The sequence below is a fragment of the Danio rerio genome, chromosome 4 (assembly GCF_052040795.2).
Source record: "Danio rerio strain M-AB ecotype USA chromosome 4, GRCz13ab, whole genome shotgun sequence".
NCBI lineage: Eukaryota > Metazoa > Chordata > Actinopteri > Cypriniformes > Danionidae > Danio > Danio rerio.
Genome location: NC_141024.2, coordinates 34,980,778 through 34,999,781, shown reverse-complemented (window position 1 = coordinate 34,999,781; position 19,004 = coordinate 34,980,778). Strand labels below are relative to the sequence as shown.

At 37.2% G+C, this 19,004-nt stretch overlaps 1 long non-coding RNA gene and 2 other non-coding genes across 3 annotated transcripts in view; 2 read left to right on the top strand and 1 right to left on the bottom strand.

The window, feature by feature from the left end:
- LOC147844817 (uncharacterized) overlaps positions 1-19,004 on the top strand; it is a 532,816-nt gene that overhangs the window by 13,285 nt on the left and 500,527 nt on the right. The gene's annotated exons all lie outside the window — the stretch shown is intronic.
- trnar-ucu (transfer RNA arginine (anticodon UCU)) lies at positions 2,582-2,670 on the bottom strand. The gene is given in 2 exon segments: positions 2,582-2,617; positions 2,634-2,670. It is a non-coding gene; the product is annotated as a tRNA-Arg (tRNA).
- On the top strand, positions 11,432-11,505 carry trnat-agu (transfer RNA threonine (anticodon AGU)). Its single transcript has one exon. It is a non-coding gene; the product is annotated as a tRNA-Thr (tRNA).

Below are 19,004 nucleotides of genomic sequence, written 5' to 3'. Positions count from 1 at the left end.
TGGAATTAGAAATTCACTAATACAAAATTATAACCCCCCTGAATAGTTCAAACTGAATTTCAACATTTTAAATTCATTACAGCACAAAAATTACAATTGAGATTTAGGATGAAAAATCAACAACTTCAAAGTAGGATTCAACTCAACAATTATTAAAATAAAAGATTCAGAACTTAACAATAACATTAACAATATTATTAAACTAACAACTCAAACTCGTCACCAAATGATTAAAACCAAAATTCAAACATATTTAAACTAGATTCCTTTTTTTTCTCAATGTCTTAAAATGGGAAAATCAAAAACACAACAATGTGATTAAAATAAAATAAAAATCTTAAGAATCTTTTTAAATAAAAGGTTCAAAAACCACAATGGCTTAAAATAAAAATCTTAAAGATAAATTAAAGATTTAAAAACAACAATGGCTCAAACTAAAATAATCTTCAAAAATGTGTTCAAATAAAAGAATCTTAAAATCATCTTCAAATAAAAGAATCTTAAACTCATAATGATGTTTAAAATAAAATAATCTTAAAATGTCTTAAAATAAAAGATTACGAAAAAAAACATACAAATGTCTTAAAATAAAAGATAAAAAGCATAAAAATTTCTTAAACTAAAAGATAATAAAAAACATAAAGAATGTCTTCACATAAAAGATTAAAAAAATAATATGTCTAAAATAAAAGAATAAAAATAATTTAAAAAACTTTAAAAAACTAACGTGTGTAAAATAAAATAATTTTAAAATGTGATTATTTATTTAATTTCTCCTAAATTTTCTCCAATCTAATTTGTCCAATTAATTAATTAATTAATTCATTTTCTTTAAGGCTTAGTTCCTTTATTAATCTGGGTCCACCACAGTGGAATGAATCGCCAACTTATTCATAATTGTTTTACACAGCGTATGCCCTTCCAGCTGTAACCCATCTCTGGGAAACGTCCATACACACTTAATCACACACTTTCTGTCAGATTGTGATATGCTAGTAAATCAGTCTTATTTTCTCTTTCTATTTTAGAATTCAATGTGGTTTTCGGTTCCCCTTTTTGTGCTGGCCTGTATCTAATATACAGTTGGCCTCATGCATTGGTGTTGCAGCGTGTTCAGCTCCCACACCAATACATGCTTACACACAGATTTTTGCAGATTGTTTTTAAATTTGTATCAATTTTCTCTACTTTCCCTGTAATTATTAGTCTTACACCCTCCCTAAATTCATGCTTCAGGCCCATTACTTGCTGCAATTTAAAATATTCATTATTTCAGCGTTTATCATTATCCAAACTAATTTTTACTCAACATCTTTTTGTTTCTAGATCGTCTTTCATTAAACACTTCATCACTGTCTGACTGTCCTCCTTGCTTGCTGGCCACTCCTCCAGCCATTCACTATAGCTGTCAATCATGACTAGCACATATCTTTTTATTCACCTGTTCTTCCATATCTCTATAATCAATTGTAAACTCACCCCCATTTTTCTCTTGCAGTTTCTGATATCTCTAAATATAATTAAAGTCTATAATTCATATTAGTCTTATTACAATGTGTTTTACATTCACCAGTTTACAGTTATTTGAAATGGCTTATTTATTTGGCGATCTGACTCCACTTATCTCAGACACCACTCATCCTAATATTGAGGCGTGTCATCTAATCCCCTATAATTTTTACTTACTTCCTTTAAATCTAGTTCCATATAAATGTCATAACAACTGCTTCCCAATCAATTAGGTGTCTATTCTTTTTCTGAAAGTAAAATTTCATCAACATGCTTAATCAACACCACTCTCTCTGATAATTCAAAAATCAATCACTTTACATTTTTTCATCAGTATGAGCATATTTCTGCATACACTATTAACCTCAGCTTTAAAATCTATTCTCCTTAATTGCTTCTAAATCAAAAACTAAACACAATCTTCTTTTGTTTGTTGCTTACTTGTAAAATTGTATTCAAATTAAATTAGTCACATCTATGTTTATAACTCAATTAAAATTTAGCTTAAATAAAATGTCTAAAACAGATTCCCTATGACCTTGTCTAGGTGTTTCTCTTAATTGCTCAACGACATACAACCTCTTCACTACGCTGGCTAATTTTATAATCCTCCATTTAAGTATTTCACTAATAATCAATCAATTTTTGAATTTGACACTACTTTTGAAAATTAATTTTCTCAACTGTTTATTACTTAGTTTGTTCTAATCATTTTTATGATTTTATTTTGGTTACTAATTAGTTCTACGTCATTTCGGTTCAACTAGTTGCCCATACACTTTTTATATACTTTTATAAGCTAACTAAAAATCTCTAAATTTTCTTATTCGTTTCTTTCAGCTGTATTTTGACTTCATCATTAAACTTCTTCACATGGTTACATGGTTACACCGTTTTCTAATCTCCCTTATTTAAAACAGCTCAATTAAGTCATCGGCTTCATTGTAGAGTACCCCTAGTATCTGAGCCTGCACTGCGCAATGAAAGAAAGAAGCAAAACGGGATGGACAGATGCCTAAAATGTTAGAAACGCACCACACCTTAAGTCAGTGAAGAAAAAGAACAAAGCTTGCGACTCTGATGGGACTCGAACCCACAACCTTTGAATGGCTTAGCTCACAACCTAGAAGTCCAATGCACTATCCATTGCGCCACAGAGCCTAAGTGCTCTGCTGGTTCTAGCACTGTTGCACAGAAAGCACTTTTTAGTACTCTCTGGCCCATGAAAGAACAACCAGCTGTAGACAAGGCACTGCTGGGATTCGAACCCAGGATCTCATGTTTACTAGACAGGCACTTTGACCAACTAAGCCACAGCTCCAAACGACCTTGACAGGGGCTAATTGTTTAATTCGAAAAAATAAAAAAAAACTAATAACGGTAGCGCTGCTTGAGTGAATGTCTGGACTTTAAATATTAAAGTCCAATTGGTTAGGCATTACCACACTATGCTATATAAAGCCATCGTCCAAAGCCCTCTTGAACGAGCAGCGTTCTTAAGGATTTGAGTTTTGTTAAGAAACCGACTGCTAAACATCCCGCTGCGTAAACACTCATTACTCTTAACAAAGATTAAACACGAATGGATGGGAGAGCAAAAATTACTGTGCTTTCTACTCAGTTACTTTGCACATGCATAAAGAGGCTCTTGTACGACAAATCCAAAAGGCGTGATCTCAACAATAGGTGGCAGTTACTTTTCCCCAAAACCACAGCTTGCCGACGAGTCATTCCTCAAGCCCACTAGGCCCTACACCATTTTCTAATCTCCCTTATTTAAAACAGCTCAATTAAGTCATCGGCTTTATTGTAGAGTACCCCTAGTATCTGAGCCTGCACTGCGCAATGAAAGAAAGAAGCAAAACGGGATGGACAGATGCCTAAAATGTTAGAAACGCACCACACCTTAAGTCAGTGAAGAAAAAGAGCAAAGCTTGCGACTCTGGTGGGACTCGAACCCACAACCTTTGAATGGCTCAGCTCACAACCTAGAAGTCCAATGCGCTATCCATTTTTTTTTTTTATTAGAAAAAATTTTCAAATTTTACAATACATACATTTAAAAACATTTAAAACATCACTTCAGAAGCATATTAAAATATCATTTACAAACATTTCTTAAGACATTATGTTGGTATCAAAACAGGAAAACAACAAGCATAATCATTCTGGCAAATCTATTTTCAAACCATCTAGTGAGTACATAATATAAGGAGTATTCAACTTAAACGTTTTGTAAAATTCAGTCTCTTTTTCTTCCATTCTAAAATATTGTTCCACAGTTTTAATATAGTTTGCCAGTTTTCTTTTATACATTTTCCATAACTCTATTTTAGCATTTTTATTTTTCACAATGTTTCTTCTTTCCCAAATTACAGTTCTTGCAACTGATAGAAACAAATAGGCAATTCTTGTTTTACTTCCATTAAAACCAAATAAAAAATATTTTATACCATTCTGTCTCCTCCTCAATCTGCTCTGTTTCACTTGGCATCATTTGTTTCATAATTTCTTTTAACTTTGCCATAAATGTATTAAATTCAACACATTTTAAAAACAAATGCATAATACCTTCATTTTCCAGTCCACATATTTTGCATAATGCATTCTCACTGCTTCCAATTTGTGCCAGTTTTGTTTCAGTGAAAATAACATTATGTCTGATAAAATAATCCAACGTTTCAATTTTTGTGTCTAAATATTTCCATTTAAAATTTTTCCAGATTCCCTCTTCATCTATTTCCACAAAGAATTTTTTTTTCCAAAATTGTTCTGAAACTGGTCTTTTATGCACTTTGTTTCTGAAACAAATGTAGAAATTTTTGAGGACACATTCTTGAAAATCTTTCTCATTTTCCTTTAAAATCACTTTCACATTATCATTGCTTTCATTATTTTGTTCAATTTTAACTATCCATTCTTTAGGTAATGCACTTTTCACTATTTCAAATTGTTTTACCAGAGTTTCTCTTTTGATATCTTCCCAAATCCCATCCATGGCATCCACAATTACTTGGCTTGGTAAAAACCCTTCTTTAATCTCATATAAAACATCCTTAACCTGACAAACACCTGCTTCCAACCAATATTTAAAATATACTTCTTTCTCTTGTGTTAAAATATTAGCATTTAAAAACAAAGGTTGATTTAATAACATGTTCCTCCCTTCAGGTTTAAAATCAACATGACTTAAAAACTCACTCCATGCTTGTAAAACTTCTTTATAAAAATCAGGAATCCCAGTCATCATGCTTTGTTTCAGTTTCATCCATAAAATATCATCATTCATATTAAAACCCCTACATTTGTTAAGATAAAACCTCATTACATGTTTCCATTCTGCTTTAAATTCTTTATTTAAATACTTTTTTATTACTTTGACTCTCATGCTTTTCTTTCTTGTCTCTGGATCTAACAAACCTAACCCCCCATCATCGGTTGTTCCAATTAATACATTATATCCAATTCTTGGTGGTTTTCCTTCCCAGATAAAACTCAATAAACATTGTTTTATTCTCTGCTCATGCCAGTGATCCATAGGGGTAACTCCTAACACATACCACATTTTTGACAACATCAACGTATTTACGATTAAAACTTTTCCTTTCAGATTGACTCTTCTTTGTTTCCACCATTCCAATCTCCTTTCCATTCCTCCGATAATTTCATCCCACAATATCTCCTTATCTCTTTTCCCATTTTCTCCAAAGGTTATCCCTAAAATCTTTATTTCTTTCTGGTCTTTAAATTTAAAAACATCAGGTAGAATACATGCATTGCCTAATCTCATGACTACAGTTTTTTTCCATATTTACTTTAGCACCTGATCCATTACAATATCTTTCAATGATTTTCATTGCATTTATCACACTTTGCATATCTTTTAAAATCAGTGTAGTATCGTCTGCATATTGATAAATTTTCTGTTCTTCTTCTGTTCCTACAATTTTAATTCCATGTATTGCTTTATCCCTTATTATAGCAGAACCTAGAGCTTATAATATTATATGGAATTAAAAGTCAAGAAGTAGTCAGTTATTTATATATGCATTATTTATCTAACAATTGTCAACAGAACAGTAATGAATATAGAGTAAAAAATGAAAAAAAATAATAAATCAGTTATTAAAAATACAATATTACCAATATAAATAAACAATATATATAAAATGTTCAATACAAACAGAAACCAACGAAAAGTGGACCTAAAAATCAAGGACCAGTCATTTATAAATGCAATATTTATAAAACATAGGTCAACAAAACAGTAATGAACAAAGAATAAAAAAATCCAAAAATAAGTAAGTTAAATATTAACAGAATAAATACAAAATTAACAAACAAAAAAATGCTACCCCCTACTGTACAAAAGGTGTGAAAAGAAGCAGGTCTCTAGCAACACCTCAACTTTTTTATTGCTTTTTGTTCTTTTCTTTCTTATGTTTAGAACTTTGAATGAACTTTGAACACCTTGAAAACTTGAAACACTGAAATTGTCATTTCTTTTGATTTTTAATAAAAAAAAGTACTATTGACAATTGCGGTGAAATCTTTGATGCCACTGATGGAGTAGACGGGGGCTGGGCCTCAAGTTGTCTCGTCTCCATCACCTCCTGAGCAGGTACAGTAGGGGCAGGTTGTTGCACCGTTTGTGCTGGAGCAGCAGAGGCAGTACTCTGCTAAAAATAATCAAAAAAATACATATAATCATGGAGAAGGAAAGCCATTTTAGTAAATAATAATAAACACATATTGATTCATAAATGTACATTTTGAGTGTGAAAACCACATGTGCATTTCAGCACACCACCTCTGCCCACGAGATTGCAATGGGCATTTCTCAATCTGAAAAAATCATGAAAATTATAATAAATAATTTTACTCTATACAAAAAACTTTTATTACTAAACAAGAATTTTAACTTAATGACTCCCTTAATAAAGCACACAATAGCTCAGTAAATTAATTTAACACAGAGAATGTGTTTTTAGAATGTGTGTAATATTTATCTAATATGTAATTGTACAGTTTGTATCTCCAAAAATGAAAAGAAAAAGATAAGAGGTAAAGTTGGTTTTATATTCGCACATTCGTTCATTTAGCAGTCTCTATATTGTTTACCATATTACTTTGAATATTCGATCGGAATTAGCATGCAAGTATGATTTGAAAACAACATTAACACTATCTAATTCACTGTGAACAATGTTGTACTTTTATAATCATTAATCATTGTCTGCTAATATGATTTTCCTATTTAGAATTTGCAAAGAATATTTTACTGAAATGATATTATTAAGGAGAATGTCTGAATATCCGAATATAAAACCAACTTTACCTCCATAAGAAAAAGAATAAGAGGAACTGGACAGGAACATTTCAGGCCTTAAAACCACATGCTGTATACTGTACACTCATAATACATTCTCCAACCTTTTCAAATCTCTCTCATAAACGGTCAAACTTTAGTAAATTATTCAATGTAAATCTCAAAATACATGCAATTTAAAACACATTATTGTTTAAAAACAAGTATGACATGTTTTACACAGATACTGTACTGAATGTACTGAAGCCTAACAAGTTAACGTTACTCTGTTAAGCAAATTTCAACAAACAATATATCATGTAAATGAAATACACACCCTTTGATAAATCTCATGCCACTTTTTTTGCAGAGAAGCTGGCCTGTTCCTGTTGCCCTCATTTGATGGCCAAACTCCTGTTCTGGCAAACTTTTTCAGACATGAAATCCAGTCAGCGTCTGACATGGCTTTATGGGATTTTCCAGACATTTTTGTCCAAGAAATTTAACGGTTTTAGATTAAAGTATCAAAATTTGAAATACAACACACTAAAACATTAATACGAGCAATTATGTAGATTTTTTTACCTTTTTTTAAGAAATCACTATAAAAAAAAATCCAGTACTTTACACAAAACGATGCTGTGCTATGTCGAATGATGCTGATTGTCGAAAATCAATTAACTTTTTTGACCTTTGACCCGCCCCCAGAGGACCGTGTCATTCTTTCGTGTACCTTCGGCTCAGTTCAGAAAATTGATTGACATCTGATTAACCTGTTTGACTGCACACCTAGCGGTGAATATTGGAACGGTCCCTTCCCTGGCTTTAACATTGTCTCGACTCTGATTGGTCAAATGTTGAAATTGTTTCCATTGAAATTTGAGTCCATTGAATCCCATTTCTGTCGTTCATATGCTCTGTCGTTCATATGGCAAAACTGAAAGTCATCTTACCGAAAATAGTTACAATAACATACATATAAAAATATGTGCCACAGTCCAGCCTCCACCAGTGAAAAAGGAAAATACATGATGAGGTGGCCGAGTGGTTAAGGTGATGGACTGCTAATCTATTGTGCATTTGCACTCGTGGGTTTGAATCCCATCCTTGTCGCTCATATGTTCTGGCATTCGAGAGACTGGTGTTTCTGTAAAAGTTGTTCAACTCTCACTCTCTTATCGTTTTGAATGTTGTTGCAAAATTTAATGTCATCTTAATAGAAAATAGCCGCAAATACATACATATATGCCATAGTCCAGCCCCCATCATGAAAGTGAGTACATACATGACGAGGTGGCCGAGTCCATCGAATCCCATCCTTGTCCTTCAAATGCTTTGGCGTTTGAAAGAGGCCGGTTCTTTCGTGGAAGGTGTTTTACTCGCACCCTTTTATCGTTTTGAAGGATGTTGTTGCAAAGTTTAATGTCATCTTTACCAAAAATAGCAGCAAATACATACAGAAATGCCATAGTCCAGCCCCCATCAGGAAAATGAGTACATACATGACGAGATGGCCGAGACCATCGAATCCCATTCTTGTCGTTCATATGCTCTGTCTTTCATATGGCAAAACTGAAAGTCATCTGACCGACAATAGTTGCAGAATCATACATATACAAATATGTGCCAAAGTCAGGACTCCACAAGAGAAGGAAAAGTGTAGGAGTCCATCTATTAGCCCAATGACGAAACTAACAGCATGGTCGAAGGTTTAATGGATGTAAGCCTTTTCTAGTGCTTCTGAAAATAATTTAATTATTTATTAGAATTTGTTTTTATTAGTATTTTACCTCCGAATTCAATCTGACTCCAATTTAAATGATCCTAAAATTTAGATTATATTTCTAATTGTAAGAACGGATCACATTCATCATTTATGATTTAATTTAGAGTTTTGATATTTTCTGAGGTCCGATATTCTAAATTGTACGTTCATTAGGGACCAACATCGCTCAGAGTTTCACACCCCGGGTTTGCGCTTCTTCTCACGGACAATATGTCGACACTCTGAAAATAGTCAGAGGATGCAGGATTAACTATATTTGAATAAGCTGGTCGCATTAACTCTTACCTAGTCTTAAAAAAAACAGATCCTTAACCAAGCCCATACAACTTGCTATTCCCAGTGGTTTAATGACTAAAAGGTCTACATGTTATCGGCACGCTATGGCTAACAATAATCAAATACGCCTATTAATCAATTCAATTATGCCATACTATAAAGGTAATGAAGACTCCTCGTAATCTACTGGATACAATGAAATCGCAAAACTCCAGAATTAATCAAAACTTAACATTTTATTTGTCAGGTAAAATTGTATTCTGCCAATTACATAATAAATCATCAGGAAGCCAATTCAGAGATGAGACTGTAACAATACAACATCCATTAATCAAAGATAAATCAAAAAGTTAGAGATGCATACCTGACCAGAGAAATACATTGCAGCATAAGTCTCAATAAGTCTCAGAGATGCTGCAATGGGGTGTCTTTTTACAAGATCTCCCCCCGTCTTAAAGCACATCTTACCTTATATACTCAAGTCAAAACAAACTGCCATAAATTCAAGACAATAGAAGTGTCACAGAAACCCTGGCCTGGTGAATTTGAGGACTTAACCATCTCTGAGAAGGAGGAGCATCTTATCAAGATCTTATAGAAGTCAAAAACCAAATCAACATATACTAGTGAACTATTACTGTAAAATTAAGACCACTTTACCAATCACACAGAGACATTTAAAATGATACCAAACATGAATATAGTGCTGCAAGATACACCATGTTAAAACCTTGAACATTTTATGTGAAATGTGCTCTGATCAGCATGTCGCTTAAAGGTCAAGAAGGGGGGCTTGGGGTGAAAGTAAAGGATGCATTTCTGCATTCTTCCCTGCTGTAGTGTAGCTTTGTTTCTCCAGTCTGTGTTTTCATTGTCAGCTGTGATTTGAATAGAACAGTGGAACAGTTGGTTTCTTCATCACTTCTCTTGTCTAATGAAATTTCATAACAGTTCTCAGGGTCTGATTTTTTGGTTCCTTACAGAATAGTGCGACAAATAGAGTTATTTGCTTGCCATTTTTAGACTTGCTGTCTTTTTTTAGTCTCTGTGTGCAAAAACGTCTTGCCTCATTTTCAGCGTTGGTGCTGTGGCTTAGTTGGTAAAAGCGGCTGTCTAGTAAACAGGAGATCCTGGGTTTAAATCCCAGCAGTGCCTAATCTACAGGTGCCAGGGTTGCTTTTTATTAAGAGTAACGAGTGTTTACGCAGCGGGATGTTTAGCAGTAGGTTTCTTAACAAAACTCAAATCCTTAAGAACGCTGCTCGTTCAAGAGGGCTTTGGACATGGGCTTTATATAGCAGAGTGTGGTAATGCCTAACCAATTGGACTTTAATATTTCAAGTCCAGACATTCACACATGCAGCGCTACCGTTGTTCATTTTTTTTTTCTTTTTTCGAATTAAACAATTGGCCCCTTTCACAATCGTTTGGCACTGTGGCTTAGTTGGTCAAAGCGCCTGTCTAGTAAACAGGAGATACTGGGTTTGAATCCCAGCAGTGCCTTGTCCACAGTTGGCTGTTCTTTCATGGGCCAGAGAGTACTAAAAAGTGCTTTCTGTGCAACAGTGCTAGAGGCAGCAGAGCTAACATTTTAGGCAACTGTCCATCCCGTTTTGCTTCTTTCTTTCATTGCGCAGTGCAGGCTCAGATACTAGCTGTACTCTACAATAAAGCCGATGACTTAATTGAGCTGTTTTAAATAAGGGAGATTAGAAAACGGTGTAGGGCCTAGTGGGCTTGAGGAATGACTCAAAGGCAACCTGTGGTTTTGGGCAAAAGTGACTGCCAACTATTGTTGAGATCACGCCTTTTGGATTTGTCGTACAAGAGCCTCTTTATGCATGTGCAAAGTAACTGAGTAGAAAGCATAGTAAATTATGCTTCCCCAACCCCCCCCACTGTCTTAGATGAAACTGCGTTTGGAAGTATCGTATCCAGAGGTTTTTTTCTTTTAGTGTTAAGACTAAGTTGGCCAGAGCACCTGTCTTGGAAACAGCAGGTGCTAGGTTCAAATCCAAACTGCACCTTTCCCTCAGATTATGGGAGAGTGGCTTTCTGATCTGAAACTCTTTCAATGGCCAATAGCATATGTTTGTCCTGATTTCCATTTTCCGAGCTGACTCTGGGTTTGGACGACATGGTCAGGCTTGAGACATGATCATCCAGACTCTAAAAGACCGCGTCCGGCTTGTCAGCATTTTCTGCATCCTGACATGCTGGTTTTTGTTGTGTATTATTTTTTCTTCTTCGATTTTTGTTATCGGGCAAATGTCTCTTACCGTGAAATTCTGTGGTGCTGTGGCTTAGCTGGTCAAAGCGCCGGCCTTGTAAACAGGAGATCCTGGGCTCAAATCCCAGCAGCGCCTTGGTCCAGGTGGTGCGTGTGCTTCTTTTATAGAGCTCACCGGAATGAATTATAAAATTGTATAGCTTTGAGGCGTAATGAATAGTGCGACAAATAGAGTTAAACAACCTCTTTGCTTGCCATTTTAAGACTTGCTGTCTTTTTTTAGTCTCTGTGTGCAAAAACATCTTGCCTCCTATTCAGCGTTGGCGCTGTGGCTTAGTTGGTCAAAGCGCCTGTCTAGTAAACAGGAGATCCTGGGTTCAAATCCCAGCAGTGCCTAATGTACGGGTTACGTGTTTGCTTTTTGTTAAGAGTAACGAGTGTTTACGCAGCGGGATGTTTAGCAGTTGGTTTCTTAACAAAACTCAAATCCTTAAGAACGCTGCTCGTTCAAGAGGGCTTTGGACGATGCCTTTATATAGCATAGTGTGGTAATGCCTAACCAATTGGACTTTAATATTTCAAGTCCAGACATTCCCACATGCAGCGCTACCGTTGTTAGTTTTTTTTATTTTTTGGAATTAAACATTTAGCCTGTGTCAAGGTCGTTTGGTGCTGTGACTTAGTTGGTCAAAGTGCCTGTCTAGTAAACAGGATATCCTGGCTTTGAATTCCAGCAGTGCCTTGTCCGCAGTTGGCTGTTCTTTCATGGGCCAGAGAGTACTAAAAAGTGCTTTCTGTCCAACAGTTCTAGAGGAAGCAGAGCACTTAGTCTAATAGATAGCGCAATGGACTTCTAGGCTGTGAGCTGAGCCATTCAAAGGCTGTGGGTTCGAGTCCCACCAGAGTCGCAAGCTTTGCCCTTTTTCTTCACTGACTTAAGGTGTGGTGCGTTTCTAACATTTTAGGCATCTGTCCATCCCGTTTTGCTTCTTTCTTTCATTGCGCAGTGCAGGCTCAGATACTAGGGGTACTCTACAATAAAGCCGATGACTTAATTGAGCTGTTTTAAATAAGGGAGATTAGAAAACGCTGTAGGGCCTAGTGGGCTTGAGGAATGACTCGTCGGCAACCTGTGGTTTTGGGGAAAAGTAACTGCCACCTATTGTTGAGATCACGCCTTTTGGATTTGTCGTACAAGAGCCTCTTTATGCATGTGCAAAGTAACTGAGTAGAAAGCACAGTATATTTTGCTTCCCCCCCACTGTCTTAGATGAAACTGCGTTTGGAAGTATCGTATCCAGAGGTTTTTTCTTTTAGTGTTAAGACTAAGTTGGCCAGAGCACCTGTCTTGGGAACAGCAGGTGCTAGGTTCAAATCCAAACTGCACCTTTCCCTCAGATTATGGGAGAGTGGCTTTCTTTTTTTTTTTTTTTTAACATTTTTATTGTTTCAGAAAGGTGTGATACATTCTTACTGTATTAGTAACCAAATACCAATCAAAGAACTCCCGCCCCATCCCGACGTTCAAAATAAAAATTAAAAAAAGAAAGGAATAGAATTAAAAAAATGCATTCTCATGCGAGGAAAGTAATACAAAAACAAATAAATAGAAAATAAAGATTAACTAAAATAAACTTAAAGATAAAAATAAAAAGGGCAATTTTGTTAAAAATTAAAAATATATAAAAAATAAATACCATTAAAAAATTGACATTTCAACATATACATTCCAGTGAAAGTATATTAAAGTTAGTCATTACAAACACAGTGTATTTTAACAGTCACATTGTTTGGGATTACTAAACAGTCAGTGCACTGTTATTTAAAAAATGAAGGAAGAAGTCCCAAATCTTGTAGAATATGTGCATTTTTTGTGTGATTGAATAAGTCAACCTTTCCATTGCTATACAGGAAGACATTTCCTTAATCCAGAGTGACAAAGATGGAGCATGAGTACTTTTCCAGTGAATGGCAATCAGGCGCTTCGCATGTAATAGACACAGATTTATAAACTTCTGTTCATATGACTTCAGCGATAAGGCAGGTGGGAAAAGACCAAGGATACAGATTTTAGGGCAAACAGGGATTTCTTTACCAATAGTTTTAGAGATTACACCAATTATTTCTTTCCAAAAGAATTGCAAGTGCTCACATTGCCAAACACAATGGAACAGTGTGCCCTTGTAAGTCAAACATTTTCCACAAATGTCCAGAATATTTCTATTAAATTTATTTAACATTTCTGGTGTTATATATGTTCTCATTACCCAATTATATTGGATTAATTTAAAACGGGTATTGATTGATAATGTTTGCGCTTGAAGACAACTTTCTTCCCATTCATTTTCTGTAATATCTATTTGAAAGTCTTCAATCCAAGCCAGTCTTTTATGATTTGTAGATTCTTTGGAAGCATTAACAAATTTGCTATATAGTGTAGAAATTTTGTATTTGGCACTGGGATCTTTAACTGCAATTTCTTCTAAACTACTTCTGGTCGGACACTAATATGAATGATTTTTAGATCTTATAAAATTACGGATCTGAAGATACTTAAAAAAATGAGACTGAGGAATTTTATATCTTTCCTTTAAGGTTTCAAAGGACATCAATATATTATCTTCATAAAGATCTGATATCTTTTGCAAGCCTTTCTGGAACCACAGCTTAAAACCCTTGTCTGATTTCCCTGGTACGAATAATGCATTACCCCAAATGGGAGAGAATTTAGAAAGTACCGGGGTTTCTCCCAGCTCAACCTGTGACTCATGCCATGATAAAATAGTGGCTCTCACAAATGGGTTAGATGTATTTTTTTTGAGTTTCTTTAAAGAATCAGAGTATAAATATGTGTCAAGACTCAAATTGCCTGTACATTTTCTTTCAATCTGTATCCATGGAATGCTAAGTGAGCCAGCAAACCAATAACATGCAGATCTTAGCTGAGCTGCCTTAAAATACCAAAAAAGATTAGGGAGTCGCAGCCCGCCTCGTTCATAAGGAAGATACAGGAGTAATAAGCGAAGCCTTGAGCGTCTATTATTCCAAATAAATTTAATAAATGCCTTTTTCATATTTGAGAAAAAGGAAGGAGGAGGGGTCAGGGGGATTGACTGAAACAAATATAGAAATTTAGGGAGAATATTCATTTTAATGGTATTCACCCTTTCAATAGTGAGAGGAAGAGACATCCATCTGTTCAAACTTTCGTTTACCTGAGTTATCAGAGGAGTATAATTGGCTGAGATAAGATTTTTTACTTGTGGAGTAACTTTGATTCCCAAATATCCAAATCCGTCTACAGAAGTTTCATAAGGGTGTTGTTTTACTGGATTTTGTCTCTCCTGTTCATTAAGAAAGAGGATAGATGACTTTGAATAGTTAACTTTGAAACCTGAAAATTTTCTAAATTTATTAATCAATTTGTTAAGATTTGGTATTGAATCTTTAAGTTTTGTTAAAAATAAAACAATATCGTCTGCGTAGAGAGATATCTGATGCTCTACACCTGCAATTTCAATTCCCTTTATAGATGGGTGAGTTCTAATTGCTATTGCCAAAGGTTCCAAAGTCATTACAAATAATAAAGGAGAAAGTGGACAGCCTTGACGTGTGCCACGATATAGATTAAATGGTTTGGAGATTAAGTTATTGGTAATTACTTCTGCAGTTGGACTTTGATACAAGGTCTTCACCCACTGGCAAAAATTCTGTCCACATCCAAAACGGCTGAGTATGTCAAATAAATAGGACCATTCGACTCTGTCAAATGCTTTTTCTGCATCTAACGATAAAATACCTGTATCTTTAGAGCCATCCATCTCATGAACGATATTTAGTACTCGCCTGATGTTATGAAAGGCCTGTCTGTTTCGAACAAAGCCATTTTGGTCCATTCCTATTAGGGACGGTAGATGAGCTTCCAATCGAAGGGCTAAAATCTTGGCTATAATTTTGGCATCATAGTTCATTAACGAAATTGGCCTAAATGATTCACATCTGTCTAAGGGTTTATGGGGTTTAGGAATGAGTGTTATTAATGCAGCTCTTAGAGAAGGAGGAAGACAGCCCTCCAACATAGACTCTTCATACATTTCTAACAAAGGAACTGCTAATTTATCTTTAAAGGCTTTATATATATCAATTGGTATCCCGTCTAGTCCAGCTGTTTTACCACTTTTCATATTCACAATAGCATTTAAAATTTCTTTACTAGTTAGAGGTTCCTATAGTTCTTTTTTGGCTTCAATGCTTGTAGAAGGAATCAAAAGATCGTCTAAAAATAAAGTTTGGTCCATGCTGCATTCTGATGATTCTGTATTGTATAGCATTTGGAAGAATTTGGAAAAAGTTTCATTAATCTCATCTGGGTCTGAAGTCAGATTACCAGCTGTTGTATAAATATTATGTATAGCTTTACTTGATTGTAATTGTTTTATCTGACAAGACAAAAGTCTACTTGCCTTTTCTCCATACTCATAAAATGTTTGTTTAAGACGGATTAAACTGGCTTCAGCTTTTGTTGCAGATATTTCATTATATTTTGCTCTTAGAATAAGCAGTTCCTGTTTAAGTATGTTGGAATTTGACAAATCAGAATATATATCTTCTTCTAATTTCCAAATTCTTTCTTCTAAATTTTGTAATTTCATTTTCCTTTTTCTATTGACAGAGCATGTGTAGCTTATCATTTGGCCCCTTATATAAGCCTTAAAGGCTTCCCATCTTATAGATGCAGATGTTTCTTTCAGATTAGTTTTAAAAAATAAATCAATTTGAGTACGAATGAACTCCATAAATTTTGGATCATGAAGCCATCTTGGATGAAATCTCCATCTACAAGGCCCTTTTATAATTTTGTCACGAATAAATGAATGTTCAGAGGGATCCAAGTGCGAGTTAAACAAAATAATATTTATTGACAAAGTCAAACAAAAATCAAGTAATGAATGGTGCTAGTGCTAGGAGAGATCAGGCAGGAATCAGACGGGAAACAGGGTCCAGAAATTAGTCCTCAGATCCTAAGCACACAGACAGAACAGCACACCATAAGCACACATAACGAACTGACAAAGACACACAGAAAACGTGGCCCATATATAGACCCGAATATGAGCCTCAGCTGGCGAGCTCATCAAGCCAGCTGAGTGCCGTCATCACACGTGATCAAAACAAATACATGAGGAGAACAAAAACAAACCAACGTGATCAAACAGACACTCCGGAAAAGCGCACAAACCTGCAACCGTGACATTACCCCTCTCTCAAGAGCACCTCCTGGTAATCATCGATAAGAGAGTGATCCAATATGTCCTTTGCAGGCACCCAAGTTCTCTCCACCGCACCGTAACCTTCCCAGTCCACCAAGAACTGAAATCCTCGCCCCCTCCGTCTCGAGTCCATAATGCGCTTAACCGAATAAACGGTCTCCCCATCTACGAGACGCGGCGGGGGGGGGGGGGGGGGGGGGGGGGGGGGGGGGGGGTTGGGGGCGAGGTGAACCGGAGTGGGCGGGTTAATCGCCGTATGAAAAACAGGCTTTAATTTAGAAACGTGAAACACGGGATGTATTCTACTGTACGCTGGAGGAAGTTTAAGGCGGACTGCCACCGGACTAATGATCTTGATGACAGTGAATGGGCCAATAAATTTAGGTGCAAGTTTATTACATACGGAACGCAAGGGAATATTCTTAGTTGAAAGCCACACTTTTTGACCGGCGACGTAAACGGGAGGCTTCGACCGGTGGCGATCGGCTTTAGCCTTGGTGCGCGCACCCACTTGGAGGAGGGTCTGTCTGGCCCTGTTGCAAGTGCGTCGACACCTCTGGACAAAGGCGTGGGCAGAGGGAACCGCGACTTCGGATTCCAGACCGGGAAAAGCTGGTGGCTGGTAACCTAAGCTACACTGAAACGGAGAAAGGTCCGTAGCCGATACTGGTAATGAATTGTGTGCGTACTCCACCCATGGGAGCTGCTGACTCCAAGAGGAGGGATTCTGGGAAACACAACAACGTAACATGCGCTCGAGATGTTGATTGGCTCTTTCGGTTTGTCCGTTACTCTGAGGATGAAAACCAGAAGAAAGACTTACAGTCGCTCCCAATAAATGACAGAATTCTCTCCAAAATTTAGAGACAAATTGAGGCCCCCTGTCAGAAACCACATCCGTCGGGAGGCCATGAATGCGAAAGACGTGATTAATGACAGCATCCGCTGTCTCTCTGGCTGAGGGTAATTTGGGCAGAGGAATAAAATGAGTAGCCTTCGAGAACCGGTCCACAACGGTCAAAACAGCCGTATTGCCACCAGATGGCGGGAGACCGGTAACGAAATCTAGCGAAATGTGCGACCAGGGTCTCGAAGGCACTGACAGCGGCTGAAGGAGTCCAGCAGGGGGGCGATTAGAAGTCTTAGAAACAGCACAAACAGAACAGGCTAAAACAAACTCGCGTATGTCCCGTGCCATAGCTGGCCACCAGAATCGCTGTTTAACTAAGAATAATGTACGACTCACCCCTGGATGACAAGCCACTTTGGAGGAATGTCCCCATCGAATGACGTCAGACCGAATCCCCTCCGGCACAAACAATCTACTAGGTGGGCATCCAACCGGGGGCGTTACCCCGTCCAGGGCTGTGCGAACCCTGCTCTCGATCTCCCATGTCACTGCAGAAATACAAATCCTCTGGGGAATGATGGGCTCAAGAGACGTATTGCGCTCGGAAGAATCAAAAAGATGGGATAACGTGTCAGGTTTGATGTTTTTGGAACCCGGCCGATAAGAGATGGTAAAGTCGAAACGTCCGAAAAATAATGCCCACCGAGCCTGCCTGGAGCTGAGTCGTTTGGCGGACCTGATGTATTCGAGGTTCTTATGATCGGTCCAAATGATAAAGGGAACCCCCGAGCCCTCCAACCAATGACGCCACTCCTCCAAAGCGAGTTTGACCGCCACCAACTCCCTATTACCAATGTCGTAGTTTCGTTCTGCGGGAGATAATCGATGAGAGAAAAACGCACATGGATGAATTCTGTCATCCGAGGCGGCGTGCTGGGACAGGATAGCGCCCACCCCCACCTCTGACGCGTCAACCTCCACCACAGACTTGCCGGGAGGGATCAGGTGTCACTAGAATGGGAACTGAAACAAAGCGGTTCTTCAGATTGGAGAATGCAGCCTGTGCTACACTCGACCACCTGAAGGGAGTTTTGGAGGAGGTTAAGGACGTCAGAGGAGCGGCGAGCTGGCTGAAATTGCGAATAAAATGCCGGTAAAAATTGGCGAAGCCCAGAAATCTCTGCAGGGCCTTACGAGACTCGAGACGGAATTGGCCAATTTACCACAGCCTGAACCTTCTCTGGATCCATGCGCACCCCCTCGACTGACACAATGTGTCCTAGAAAGGGAACAGACTGTGCATGGAACACGCATTTCTCCGCCTTGACAAAAGCCCATTCTCTAGCAGCCGCTGAAGCACTCGCCTGACGTGCTGCACATGTTTCTGGAGAGAACGAGAAAAAATCAGAATGTCATCCAGGTAGAAATAAATAAACTGATCTATCATGTCTCGCAACACGTCATTTACGAGTGCTTGGTAAACCGCAGGAGCATTATAAAGCCAGAAAGGAAGTACACAATATTCAAAATGCCCCCTAGGGGTAAGGAAGGCGGTTTTCCACTCATGGCCCTGCTTCATGCGAACTAAATGATATGCGTTGCAGAGATCTAATTTCGTGAAAAACGACGCCAGTTGCAGACGTTCGAACGCTGAAGACATCAGCGGCAAAGGATACGTTTTCTTCACCGTGATGCTGTTTAGCCCTCGATAGTCAATGCAGGGTCTAAGAGACCCATCCTTCTTTTTCACGAAAAAGAACCCCGCCCCCACCGGT